The 13298-nt window shown below is 43.6% G+C and overlaps 1 long non-coding RNA gene across 1 annotated transcript in view; it reads right to left on the minus strand.

Moving 5' to 3' along the window:
• LOC137377323 (uncharacterized) overlaps positions 1-4832 on the minus strand; it is a 191868-nt gene extending 187036 nt beyond the window's left edge. Inside the window, exon 1 of the long non-coding RNA XR_010976390.1 lies at positions 4698-4832. This is a non-coding gene — a long non-coding RNA (uncharacterized lncRNA). The remainder of the gene's footprint in view (positions 1-4697) is intronic.
• Between the last annotated feature and the right edge of the window lie 8466 nt (positions 4833-13298).

Consider the following 13298-nt stretch of genomic DNA (forward strand, 5'->3'; position numbering starts at 1 on the left):
ACGAGCAGAGTAGTATTCTCAGGTTTGTTACCGGTGCCACGTGCTAGTGAGGCTAGAAACAGAGAGCGAGTGCAGCTGAACACGTGGCTACAGAACTGGTGTAGGAGGGAGGGATTCAGATATGTGGATCATTGGGATACCTTCTGGGGAAGGTGGGACCTGTACAAGAAGGACGGGTTGCATCTGAACTGGAGGGGCACCAATACCCTGGGCGGCAGGTTTGCTAGAGCTCTTCGGGAGGGTTTAAACTAGTTTGGCAGGGGGATGGGAACCGGAGCTACGGATCAGTTGATGGGGTAGCTGTTGAACAGGCAGATACCGAGTGCAGAGAGTCTGTGAGGAAGGTTAGACAGTTGACAGGGCAAAGTTGCAGCCAGTATGATGGGTTGAAGTGTATCTATTTTAATGCAAGAAGTGTCAGGAATAAGGGTGATGAACTTAGAGCATGAGATCAGTACTTGGAGCTACGATGTTGTGGCCATTACGGAGACGTGGATATCACAGGGGCAGGAATGGATGTTAGATGTTCCGGGGTTTAGATGTTTCAAAAGGAATAGGGAGGGAGGTAAAAGAGGTGGGGGAAGCGGCATTGCTAATCAGGGATAGTATCACAGCTGCAGAAAGGGAGGTCGTCGAGGAGGGTTTGTCTACTGAGTCATTATGGGTGGAAGTCAGAAACAGGAAAGGAGCAGTCACTTTGTTGGGAGTTTTCTATAGACTCCCCAATAGCAAGAGAGACATGGAGGAACAGATTGGGAGGCAGATTTTGGAAAGGTGCAGAAGTAACAGGGTTGTTGTCATGGGTGACTTCAACTTCCCTAATATTGATTGGAACCTCCTTAGTGTAAATAGTTTGGATGGAGCAGTTTTTGTCAGGTGTGTCCAGGAAGGTTTCCTGACTCAATACGTAGATAGGGCGACTAGAGGGGAGACTATGTTGGACTTGGTGCTTGGCAGCTCTATAAAGCCCTGGTTCGACCACACTTGGAATATTGTGTTCAGTTCTGGTCGCCTCATTATAGGAAGGATGTGGAAGCTTTAGAGAGGGTGCAGAGGAGATTTACCAGGATGCTGCATGGACTGGAGGGCATGTCGTATGAAGAAAGGTTGAGGGAGCTAGGGCTTTTCTCATTGGAGCGAAGAAGGATGAGAGGTGACTTGATAGAGGGGTACAAGATGATGAGAGGCATAGATAGAGTGGATAGCCAGAGACTTTTTCCCAGGGCGGAAAGGGCTATCACCAGGGGGCATAATTTTAAGGTGATTGGAGGTAGGTTCTTTACACAGAGAGTGGTGGGTGCGTGGAATGCACTGCCAGCGGTGGTAGTACAAGCAGATACATTAGGGACATTTAAGCGACTCTTGGATAGGTACATGGATGATAGTAGAATGAAGGGTATGTAGGTAGTTTGATCTTAGAGTAGGTTAAAGGTTCGGCACAACATCGTGGGCCGAAGGGCCTGTACTGTGCTGTACTGTTCTATGTTCTATCATACTGGTCAAGGAAGTTCTCCTGAACACATTTTAGAAATGTATCCCCCTCCTTAACCTTTACTCTAACATTATCCTAATCAATATTTGAGTAAGTAAAATCCCTTAATATCACCATTCTATAGTTCTTGCACATCTCTGTGATTTGCCTGCAGATTTTCTCCTCTATCTCTCTCTATCACTATTTGGAGGCCTATAGAATACCCATAGTAATGTGATCATACCCTTTCTGCTTCTTAACTCTAACCAAATAGATTCTGTCCTTGCCCCCTCAAGGACATCCTCTTTTTCCAACACTACAATGTCTTCCCTAATCAGTACTGCCACCCCTCACTGTTTTTCCTTCCCTATCTTTTCTGATTTGTACATGGGACAGTATTTGGTGAAACTGAACCTGGTGTAATTGGGTGCGGGGTGAGACAAGGCTGGCTACTATCACCATTGCTCTTTAGCAACTATGCGAAAACCATGATAAAAGAAGCACTCGGTGAAGTACAGAAAGGTATCAAAGTAGGAGGTCAATTGGTGAAGGTAGAGAGATTTGCAGATTACTAGGCCCTAGTGGCTAGCACAACAGAAAATCTACAGATACTAATGAATGGAATGAATGAAGTGGTGAAAGCTTATAGAGTGAAAATTAATGTAAAAAAGATGCAAGTTGTGAAAGTTAGGAGAAATAATGGTGGGAAAGCAGAAGTCAAGAAAAATGGTCAACAGCTGGAACAGGTATCACAATTTAAGTACCTGGAAAGCATCTTGTCAGAAGATGGTTACTGCCATGAAGAAATCAGAGCTAGAAAAGCAATGGTAAATAGTGTATTCTCCAAACATAAAGAATTTCTCAGTATGGAAATGGGTAAAAATCTTAAGAAAAGAATTATCAAGATTGTGATTTGGAGTGTCTTACTGTACGGGGCTGAAACGTGGACCTTGAGAAAACTGGACATCCGAAGGCTAGGAAGTTGTGAAATGTGGTTCTGGAGAAGGTTGGAGCGGGTCACTTGGAGACAGTACAAGAGCAATGGCAATGTTCTCAGGATGATGGAGGAGGATAGATCGTTAGTGAATATCATCAAGAAAAAGCAACAAGGTTGGACTGGCCATATTCTAAGGCATGAGAACTTGCTGAAAGACGTGACTGAAGGAAGATTAGAGGGTTGTAGATCAACAGTGAGAAAGAGAATGATGATGTTAGTCAACTTGAAATTGAAAATGGGAGGCTCCTTCGAGCAACTGAAGAGGAAAGCGCAAGACCACAAGGTGTGGAGAAATGAGCAGTGGACCTGCCCTTGGACAGATCACTATAACCAAAACTTTTCTGAACACTTTGTATCCTTGAATACTAAGCGACAGTCCTCACCATTTTTAAGCCACAGTTCCATTATTTCACTACATTATATTCCGACCTGGCATTTTATACTTGTCGCTCACCAAGCTTTTTCACCACGCTTGGTGCATTTACATACATGCATTTTAAAGCTGTCCTTGCATTTCTCATAGACCTTCTTAGTCTGCTCCTATCTAATATGGTACTACTTCTTTCTCTAGTACTATATAGGTAGGTGGTAGGGAAATATAGGGACAGGTGGGGATGTGGTAGGAATATGGGATTAGTGTAGATTAGTGTAAAATGGGTGGTTGATGGTCGGCACAGACTCGGTGGGCCGAAGGGCCTGTTTCAGTGCTGTATCTCTAAAACTCTCACTCCTTTATGCACCTTATTCCTCTTTTCTACTTTGATATGCTGGTCTCCATTCCCCTGCCAATTTAGTTTAAATCCTCCCTAATCATACTAGTGAAACTTCCTGCAAGGCCGTTGACCCCAGTCCTGTTGAGGTGCAATGTGTCCCATAGTAATAGGTGCGTCCTGCCCTAAACAGGTCCCAATGCCCCAAGAATCTGAAGTCCTCCCTCCTGCACCATGCTTCAAGCCACGCATAGATCCTCCCTATCTTCCTATTTCTAATGTCGCTAGACTGTGGCACTGGGTGTAATCCAGAGATTACTACCTTCAAGGTGCTACTTTTTAACTTCGTCCCTAGCTCCTGAAAGTTTGACCATAAGACCTCAATATCTGCCTTCTCAATGTCCTTGTTACCGACATGTAGCACAACTTCAGGCTTAATCCCTTCCCCCTGCAGAATATTCTGCACCCTCTCTATGATGTCCTTTACCTGGCATGAGGTAGGCAACACACCACGTGGGATTTGCAATGATAGTTACAGAAATGCCTGACTGTCCCCCATTTCTGTCTTAAATTTTGGGCCAATGCTCATAGATCCCCTTTAAAAAATGAATCCTCTGTAGAGTTTCTTCAAATCCAGTCATGCACATACTGAGACAATATTGAACATTTGAGGGGTGATAGAAAGATAAGAAGAAATTTGAGTGGAGAGATGGTTTCTACAGGAAAGTCTTTTTAGCAATTCTGTATCACTGCATTCCCAGCAAGTGTGCCTAGAACACTGCTACCCACTTTCCAATGTACATTCTATAAATCACTGTGCTATGCACTGTATTGATTTAAACCAGGTCCGAGATTAAGACCTGGCAGGTTGAGGGCCCTTCTTAGTCAAAGAACAATTTGAGGCCTATTTTCATACTGTTAGGTGTTACACACTATGCTGTACGATGTATCTACTTCCTGTCCAGCTATTAACACTGCATGTTCTGATACAACACATCTTCACTTACCACTGTGTCAAATTAAGGAACTCAATCATTACATAACTAATAATCACAGTTAAGCAGTTTAACAAACAGGAAGTGATGCACCTGATTCCAGTAAGTTACCATGTAACAGTGATATAAAAAGCTGTTGAGAAAATGGAACCACGATACAAAACAGAAAGGCTAAACTTCAGGTTATAAAGAGAATATAATAGTGGAAGAGGCTGTATTATATAATCTATTGTCCTCAGCAAATGCACCAGAAATGGGGCTTGGATGAAGTCTGGAATGTTCAGGGAGCATGACAAAGTCTTACATGGGACCCTACACTGTTAACGCTAGTAAATAATTTTCTCTAAGGTAGATTTCAGTGAAATCCTTCAATGGCTCAGTGCTCCAGATATACTGGAGAACAAACTTTCCCCTTCCTCACCTCCCATTAACCATACTTTGGAGCTGATAAACACATTATGGGTGTTCAGCTATTGCTCCAAGTTTCTTAAATTGATGAGTGCTCCACCAAGCTCTGTTCTCACCTGTTGTCTTATTGGCACCTCAGTATTGAGAAGCCTAAAACCTTTCACTGGCTTCTATAATCCATCTTCAACTAGTTAAAGTGCTACATCCTGGATGAGTTCTGTTATGATGATGATGTATGTCGGTGCGGGTACCTTGGACTCTGTATTGGCAAATGCTAGAGTAATACTTGTTGTTGTAGTTTGTTGTTGTATGTATACTTGTCCTCTAGATGGCCCAGGATCATCTATTCAAAGAAAGGTATGCATTAGTAAATATCATATGTCCTTATGACCACCTCACTAGTACAACCAACAAACAATAGTTGTTAGTCATTGTGAAGTCCAGTGCATGATGTTGCATTTGCAAAGCTTATCCTGACCATCCCCTTGCATCCCTTAACTACTAGTGGCCTTAAAAGCACAGCTGGGTCTTCACTTGCCTCTTCTATCTGAACGACTGATAGTCTACCTAAGGAGAGAATGGAACTCACAGCATTGGTAAGAATAGGGAGTACATCGAGCCTCGCAACTAATGGATTACACATAATTAAAAACAGGAAGTGCTGGAAATACTCAGCAGTTCTGCCAGCATCTGTGGAGAGAAAAACATAGTTAACATTTATTGTCATTCCCTTTGCCTTTTGTTCCATGACATCTTTGTCATTTAATCTTTCCCATCCTCTGCCCTATCTTCTTCCCCCTCCCCCCTTTTACTTGCTTAAAACCTTTGCCAGTTCTGATGAAAGGTCATCAACCTGAAATGTCAACTCTGATTCTCTCTCCATAGATGCTGAGTATTTCCAGCACTTTCTGCTTTTATTTCAAATTTCCAGCATCCGCAGTATTTTGCTTTTATTTTAATGGATTACACATACATGTTCCTATCAACAACAGCAGTTGTAACAACATCTAAAGAATACAGATTTACAAAGATCTTCAGGTGCGACTTTTTTTGTTTACTCATGGATACAAGAAACAATGTTCAGACCTCTAGCTGAATCTGAACACCTCCTCCCTCCATGACATTGTGGCAGTTGGGTTGCGGTGGGGGTGGGGGGGGGAGGCGGGGGGGTGAAGGGCAGGGAGGTGCACGTGCTGGTGATGGGGATGGGGGAACATTATTTTCCTCACTGCCTGGGCATGCAGCATTAGCTGGGTAGACTAATGAGAGGAAAATTGGGCAGGAAGGCCTGCAGGCTTATCTGATTTTCCTCCTTCAATTGAAAGGGATGGAAGATTCGGTCACACTCCATTATGGGCATGTGATTTCCCCTGCCTGAACTTCCACTCCATACTGTGCCCATATTATGCTTAACATCCAAATAAGGTAAAAATCTACTTTGGGCTGTCACAACACAGGTACAGGAAAAACTGAATGAAAAGATCATTATTGGTAATATGGGAAGCAGTAAACCATGCCTCACATACAGTAGACTGAGGGAAGACTTAATTAATCTGTAGCACCATATAAACTACATCTCTGCCAATTTGCAGCATGTTGCAGTGACTGCAGGGTAAAATGTGACATATTTCATGTATACAAGTTCATTTCCCCTGGTGTTTCACACAAGGAGACTGATTTTCGTTGCCCCAATTACAGAGCAGGAACAAGAGAGTATTGGTTTAAAATAGCAGCGTGCACCTCTGCCCTATTCCTGCCAATGACTGTAATACCTCTATTTTGGTTCAGACTTTGAAATGTACAGTCCAGATGCTCGCTGGAACAGATGGAAGCCTCAACCGTCCATACACATCAGGATCTATGATGTTAGCAAGACCTCAATGTAGTTTTGCAGTACCAGTGGGTGAAGCATTGCCGTGTATGCTCCTCCCATTGGTACTTCGAATTTGCAATAATCCAGCGATTGTTTGGTAGAGCTGCCAATTAAACTAGCTGTTGCCCCTGTAGTATAAGAGTTTGAAAGGGTTAATGTTTGAGAGAGTGTCAGTAACACCTCTGTAAGAGATCACATGTGAAAGAGACTTGAGAAGAAGGAGATGCAGCATGGCATCAGAGATTTCATACAGACTTATGTAAAACTGTATATAGTTAAAATGTAATAAATGAGTTAATGCTAAAATTACAGAAGACTCAATAATCTCTGTTAGCTAGACTAACCCCAAACACACAAAACAGTGGCAGACTAACCAAACATACAACAGCCCCAACCCTCCAGGGGATGCCTTGCCAGGCCACCTCCTGCTGTGTATCCATGACTTCAGTTCCTCCCTAACGTAAGTGTGAATGCTTACTGAAAGCATCTGAAGTAAGAGGTAACAAATTCCCTATTGTTCCATAACATATGGATAACAGTTTAAATTATGACTCATGCCTCCCAGGTCAACTCATCAACGTAACAATCACTTTTTTATTTCAGTGGCTCTAAAGTGTATTTCCAAGCTTTTTTCTACTTCAAAATACATACAAGTCATATTGAAATCCCAAAGCACACACAACCCATTGCAGTGCTGAGGGAGTACTACAATATTGGGCTGATATCCGTGAGATTAAAGGCCTGCTCGGGTATGAAATTGAAACCCAACCCTGGCCCGACCAGACCACATCCAACCCGCACCCAACCCGGGCCCGAATCCTTAAATTTTTTCCTGCACCCGACCCGACTGCCATAATAAAGTTAATTATATCAAACAAGTTATTGTGCTCTACCTTGTCCAAATGTTGTGATCCTCCATTCCGGCAGCACGTTTCCCACCTTGACGTCCTGGCTGAAAGTTCAAATTTTGAAGATTACATCCCTCCCTGAGCAAGACAGCACTGTGCCCATATCCAGCCCGACTTGGCCTGAGCCCGAATGCCGGACCCGGAAGAGAAACCCGACCCAGTTCGAACACAACACATGTCGTTGGGTCTGGTCTGGTTCGGGTTTGGTAGCCATGCTTTACTTGAGATGAGATGCTGAACTGAGGCCCCACCTGGTGGCTCATGTGAGAACAAAAGATCATGTGGCATTGTTTGGACAAAGAGCAGGAATCATGCTGCTCAATAATCCTTCCTCAACCAGCACCACAAGCACATATTTAAAACAGTCACCCACCTTGCTACTGCTTGCAGAGCATTGCTGTCACGAAATTGCTGCTGTGTTGCCCAACAAACGAAAATCACTGCACTTCAAGCATAATTTATTGAACGTGAAGTGCCTAAAGATGTTTCAGTTTGATAAGATACTATGAAAATGCAATCACAACAACATTAACTTGCAGTTATATAGTGCCTTTAATGTGGCAAAATGTCCCAAGGCTTTTCACCAAATTTGACACCAAGCCACATAGGGAGATATTAAGTAGTAATAAAAACAAGAAATGCTGGAATCACTCAGCAGGTCTGGCAGCATCTGTGGAAAGAGAAGCAGAGTTAACGTTTCGGGTCAGTGACCCTTCTTCGGAACTGATATTAAGTAGGTAGGTTTTAAATTGCATCTTAAAGGAAGAGAGAGAGCTCTGGATGCTTAAAAGGTTAATGGAGGGAATTTCAGAGCTAGGTGCCTAGGCAGCTAAAGGCTTGGTCACCAATGGTGGAGCGATTAAAATTGAGGACGTGCAAGAGGCCAGAATTAGAGGACTGCAGAGATCTCGGAGGGTTGTAGGGCTGGTGGAGGTTACAGAGATAGGGAGGGACAAGGTTATGAAGGGATTTGAAAACAAGGATGAGAATTTTAAAACCAAGTCATTGCCAGAATGGGAGCCAACGCAGTACAGCGAGTACAGGGGTGATGTGCGAACAGTACTTGGTCTGAGTTAGGATAAGAGCAGCAGAGTTCTCGATGAGCTCAAGTTTATGGAGGGTGAAAAATGGGAGGCTGGTATTGTGGTATACCTTTAAAGGGTGAGTCTAAAACTGCTGTATATCATCAGACAGGATATGATGTATATATTCATGTAATCATCAGGCAGAAGTTAAAAGCAGTCAGAGAGAACAGACGTGTTAGTTAGCCTCCCAGTTATTGTTGTACATAGTTTCATATTTATATATTTATTTTATTTAGAGATACAGCATTGAAACAGGCCCTTCGGCCCACCAAGTCTGTGCCGACCAAGAACCATCCATTTATACTAACCCTACAGTAATCCCATATTCCCTACCACCTACCTACACTAGGGGCAATTTACAATAGCCAATTTACCTATCACCTGCAAGTCTTTGGCGGTGGGAGGAAACCGGAGCACCCGGCGAAAACCCACGCGGTCACAGGGAGAACTTGCAAACTCCGCACAGGCAGTACCCAGAATTGAACCCGGGTCGCTGGAGCTGTGAGGCTGCGGTGAAATTCCACATACAGAAAATCCACGAGATGAACAGCCAGACTGCAAGATTGAGTCGGTATTCCATACTATCAACATCACAGAGTGTATTCTGAAGCCTTTGCCACTATCCACATTATATGCCCCCAAAAGCCTGGGAAATATACACTATGGACCAAAATTGACACAGGTGTGAATGCCAACATTCTACCACTTCACATTCTGAAGAACATGTACCCAAGAAATGGCAGGTTATGGTTCAACCAACTGCTGCCAAGCTCACAGCATACAAAGGCTCAGAGATTCCATCCCTGGAATCCATTACACCCGTATGCCGATACAACAACTCACCATGGTCACCGGAAACATTTACATCATGGACACCACAGGTCCAGTGATTGCAGGCTTACCAAAATGCAGAGACCTGACCTTGGTTACCTTTCACAGCATCAACACGATAATGGTGAAGACAACAGACCACAACGACAACTGCAGACAATCTGTAATCCATGATGAACCGCAGCAGGCACTGCAGGAGCTGGGCTACAAACTCAGCAAGTCAAAGCTCAAAATCAAAATGATCAAAGAAGTCAACAAAGCATTGCAGGGTCCAACTGGAAACTGATCTGAAGATCAAGAAGTGACCTTCAGAGGGAAGGAACACCATCTCAGAACTGAGGGCACAAATACAGTAACTCAATGCCCTGAAGAAGGAATCCCTACGATTACAAGAAGACAGTGGACAAAAGTTCGAGTTCAACACCTAACTGATGGAACGTGGAATCCAGCAGAAATTATAAGTATTTGTTCAGAACCATGATCATACGAACACCCAACAGCATGACACTGCGAATAAATCAATACCATACCAGGGAAGTACCAGACTGAGAAACACTAAATAGCGCAAACACAAGTCTAACACCATCGAAGACACGATCCAAGCCCAACACTCCTACAGACACCCAGAGTTGTGAGAACATACAGCAATGTCAAACCAACTTCACAGTAACCAAGTCTGGGCATATCAGTAAACCACCATTATGATTCAGAGACTTATATGTTTATCACATTGTATAATCATATATTGAAACACAACTGTTTTCTCTTGATGTAATGTAAATAGTTTTGATTGTTTAAGGATACAATTTTAACTTAGAAGAAAAGGAGCATCTTGTGCTATGAAAAGTAACCAAAGTCAGGTCTCTGCATGCTGGTAGGCCTACAATAGCTGGACCTGTCATGTCCATGGTATAGAATAGCTGGGCTGGTCATGATGAGTTGTTGTATCGGCATTCGAGTGTAATGGATCCTAGCGACAGAATCTCTGAGCCGTTGTATGTTGTGAGCTTGACAGTGGTTGGTTGAGCCATAACTTGCCATTTCTGTGGGTACATGTTGTTCAGAATGTGAAGCAGTAGAATGTTAGCACCTTTAAGGGACATGTCTAAAACTGCTGTCTATCACCAGACAGGATATGATGTACATACTCATGTAATCATCGGGCAGAAGTTAGGAGCAGTCAGAGAGACCAGACGTTAGCCTCCCGGTTATTGTTGTACATAGTTTCATATCTTCAAATAAAGAACCCACTTAATTTAGTTACCAGTCCTCCTTGTGTGTTTGTGTCAAAGAAAGAGAAACACAACAGCCAGCCAGGAGAGCATTGCAACAGTCCAAATGCAAGCATTATTAAGGCTTTTTTTTGAAACACTGAATTCTAAATTTTTATGGATAAATAATCTTAAAAGCAGATTTTTCAGCAATAAATTTGTTACCGCAGCAGAGTCTGTCTCTCAGGAATGCCAGGGTTTAATTTTGCTGCTGGTTATCTCATACAGCATCATTAAGAAAACAACAGTGACTGTCCTTTTTGCAACAGTAGCAATAACACCAAGCAACAAATAAGCCCCAGAGTTCTGGGTGCATACTGGACTGTGGGACCTTGTGATAAACATCCACAGATACTTAGGTTCCTATCTTTTAACTCTATCTCTCAGCATTCAGAAAAATGAAGAAAATATTTTATACATATATATATATATATATATAAAAGCTGAACCAAAATTGTAAGTTTGCGAAAACAATGTTCTTGAACCACAATTCTTTAACCTAAATGGTGCACATGCAAGTGAGAAAGATTTGACTTTACTAAGGAAAGACCTTTCTACAATAATCATTAATAATATTGCTTCTTAAGCTATAAAAGCCACAACATCCAGCTGTGTGGCGCCCATATTTTCAGTGCTACAGGTGCCGTCTGGTGCAATCTGCGCCACTGCCCTTTTGTTGAAACTGTCAGCGCAGGCTCTGGAAATTTGCAGAGTAGGCAGACCGTGACGTCAGTCAGAGCGTAACACTAGTTCAACCTCAATACTCCAACGAACATTCTTTCTTAACCTCGCACAGCTGAACATGTATTCAGCAACAGAAAGGAACCCCCATCACTGCTATTTAATGGGATCATAAACTACTTTCAGGTCAGTTGTTTATTACTTTCTACCAGCTGTTGCTGAGTTTGGTGGTTTGTGCTGTTGCTTAAAGTTGGTGGAGTCTACTGGGAGTGGTATGGCAGGTGCTGAAGGCCTTGCTTCTCACTTCAAGTGTTCTGCTCAGACCACTTGCTCCTAGTCATGGGTGCAGTAGATTCTAACCCCCTTGGCCTGCAGCAAGACAATAAAATTGAGCAGAGGTGACACAAGGAGGACAAGCTGCTCAAAGAGGGAAGAGTAGATTGAAATGGAATCTCAGCAGGAGCTCATATCCACCCACAGTCTTCAGGGAGCAATTCTCCTATCTCAACCTAAGTGAGGAACTGTGTGTGTGACACCTCCACTTCACTAAAGAGATGCTCTCTGAACTCTGCCATCTCTTGCTGGCAGACCTGCAGCCTCAAATCAGGGTGTGAATGGCATTGCCAGTGACTGTAAATGTGACCATGGCAATGAACTTTTCCACCTTGGGCTCTTTACAGACTGAAGCAGGGGGAATCTCCAACATCTCGCAGTTCACTGTCTATTATTTTGTAAGGGAGGTCACAGACACATTGTGAGAAGTGGACGAAGCTGCATGTGGCTTTGCCAAGTCAGTGGGCTTCCCCATGGTGCAGAGTGTGACTGACTACATACATGTTGTTTTGCGGATGCTTCATCTGAATTTAGAGATGTATCCCAACTGCTATGTGTAGCTAATGCCAACCATATTCAGCACATCATGAAGGTTACTATCTTAACACCAGTAATGAAGCACTAGTCCACTGTCTCAATAACATTTGAGCCAAAATGAGATACCAGAGTGTGGCAACATGGCAACAAGTACTATCTACCACTGACCACCTGGCTCATGACTCCAGTATGCAATCCTTGCACATGTGGGAAACATGCACTACAAAATAAACATTCCAACTCAACTTTATCATATAAACTTTCCAATATTCCATACAAAAGTTAATTAATTACCCTTGTACATTCCCTTAGTGTCTGTCTTCTTTGTGCCTTTGATGTTCTAGTGCTTGTACACAGTACTATTCCAGTGGCTGCAGCATGGCGGAAGGCTGCTGACTTTCAGTGGGGAAATTACCTTGCAAGACAACCTCACGCAGCTCAAGGTCTTGAAGGCCCAGCTTTGGACTGCACCATTTCACCATGGTTGGCTAAAAGGCAACAGAAAGGGGACCAATGGAGTGGCAGTGGTGGGAGTCATTCTGAGAGAGGAAAGCAGATTTGTACTTCATGGAACCACTGCTACTCCCCCAGGGCAGCACCTCAGCAATCCTAGTAATCTGCTGGTTGACAGATCGGTAGACTGCTGTGAGCCTCTGCAAGCCCCTTTGAGCACTGGTATCCCCAGCCATGGTGACAGAAGTCAGAGTGTGCATGGCAGCAAGCTGAGCTTGCATGACTTCAGTTTGAGCTTCCACTACAGCACTCAGATGTTGTGTGGCTTCTGTTTGTGCTACAATGGAAACTAAATCAGCAGCCATCAGGTGCTGCATCATAGTTGGGTCCACAAGAGCTGTCACAAAGTTGGCCACCACTTCCACGTTGGAAAGGATTGACTTCAAGTTCTGCACAAAGCTGTGTGCAAGGTTGGTACTGGACTCCTCCATGCTCCTTGACATTGACTGCAAGGCATTCTGGCAGGCCTGCCAAAATACCAAGCATTTTTGTGAGCATACTGATCAGTCTTTTTCTGTATGCCATCCCATCGAAATCCTCATCTGAGTTTTCTACAGCAGGACTCGTGTGAGACGTCGCCTTCTGGCTTGCTGGCACCATGCAACGCTTTCCCCCCTACACTGGCTGCAGGGCACTCATGCCCCATGTCTCACCACATGCTGTTCCCGCCTCTAAGATGTCCTCT

Source organism: Heterodontus francisci, chromosome 14, assembly GCF_036365525.1.
Source record: "Heterodontus francisci isolate sHetFra1 chromosome 14, sHetFra1.hap1, whole genome shotgun sequence".
Lineage (NCBI taxonomy): Eukaryota > Metazoa > Chordata > Chondrichthyes > Heterodontiformes > Heterodontidae > Heterodontus > Heterodontus francisci.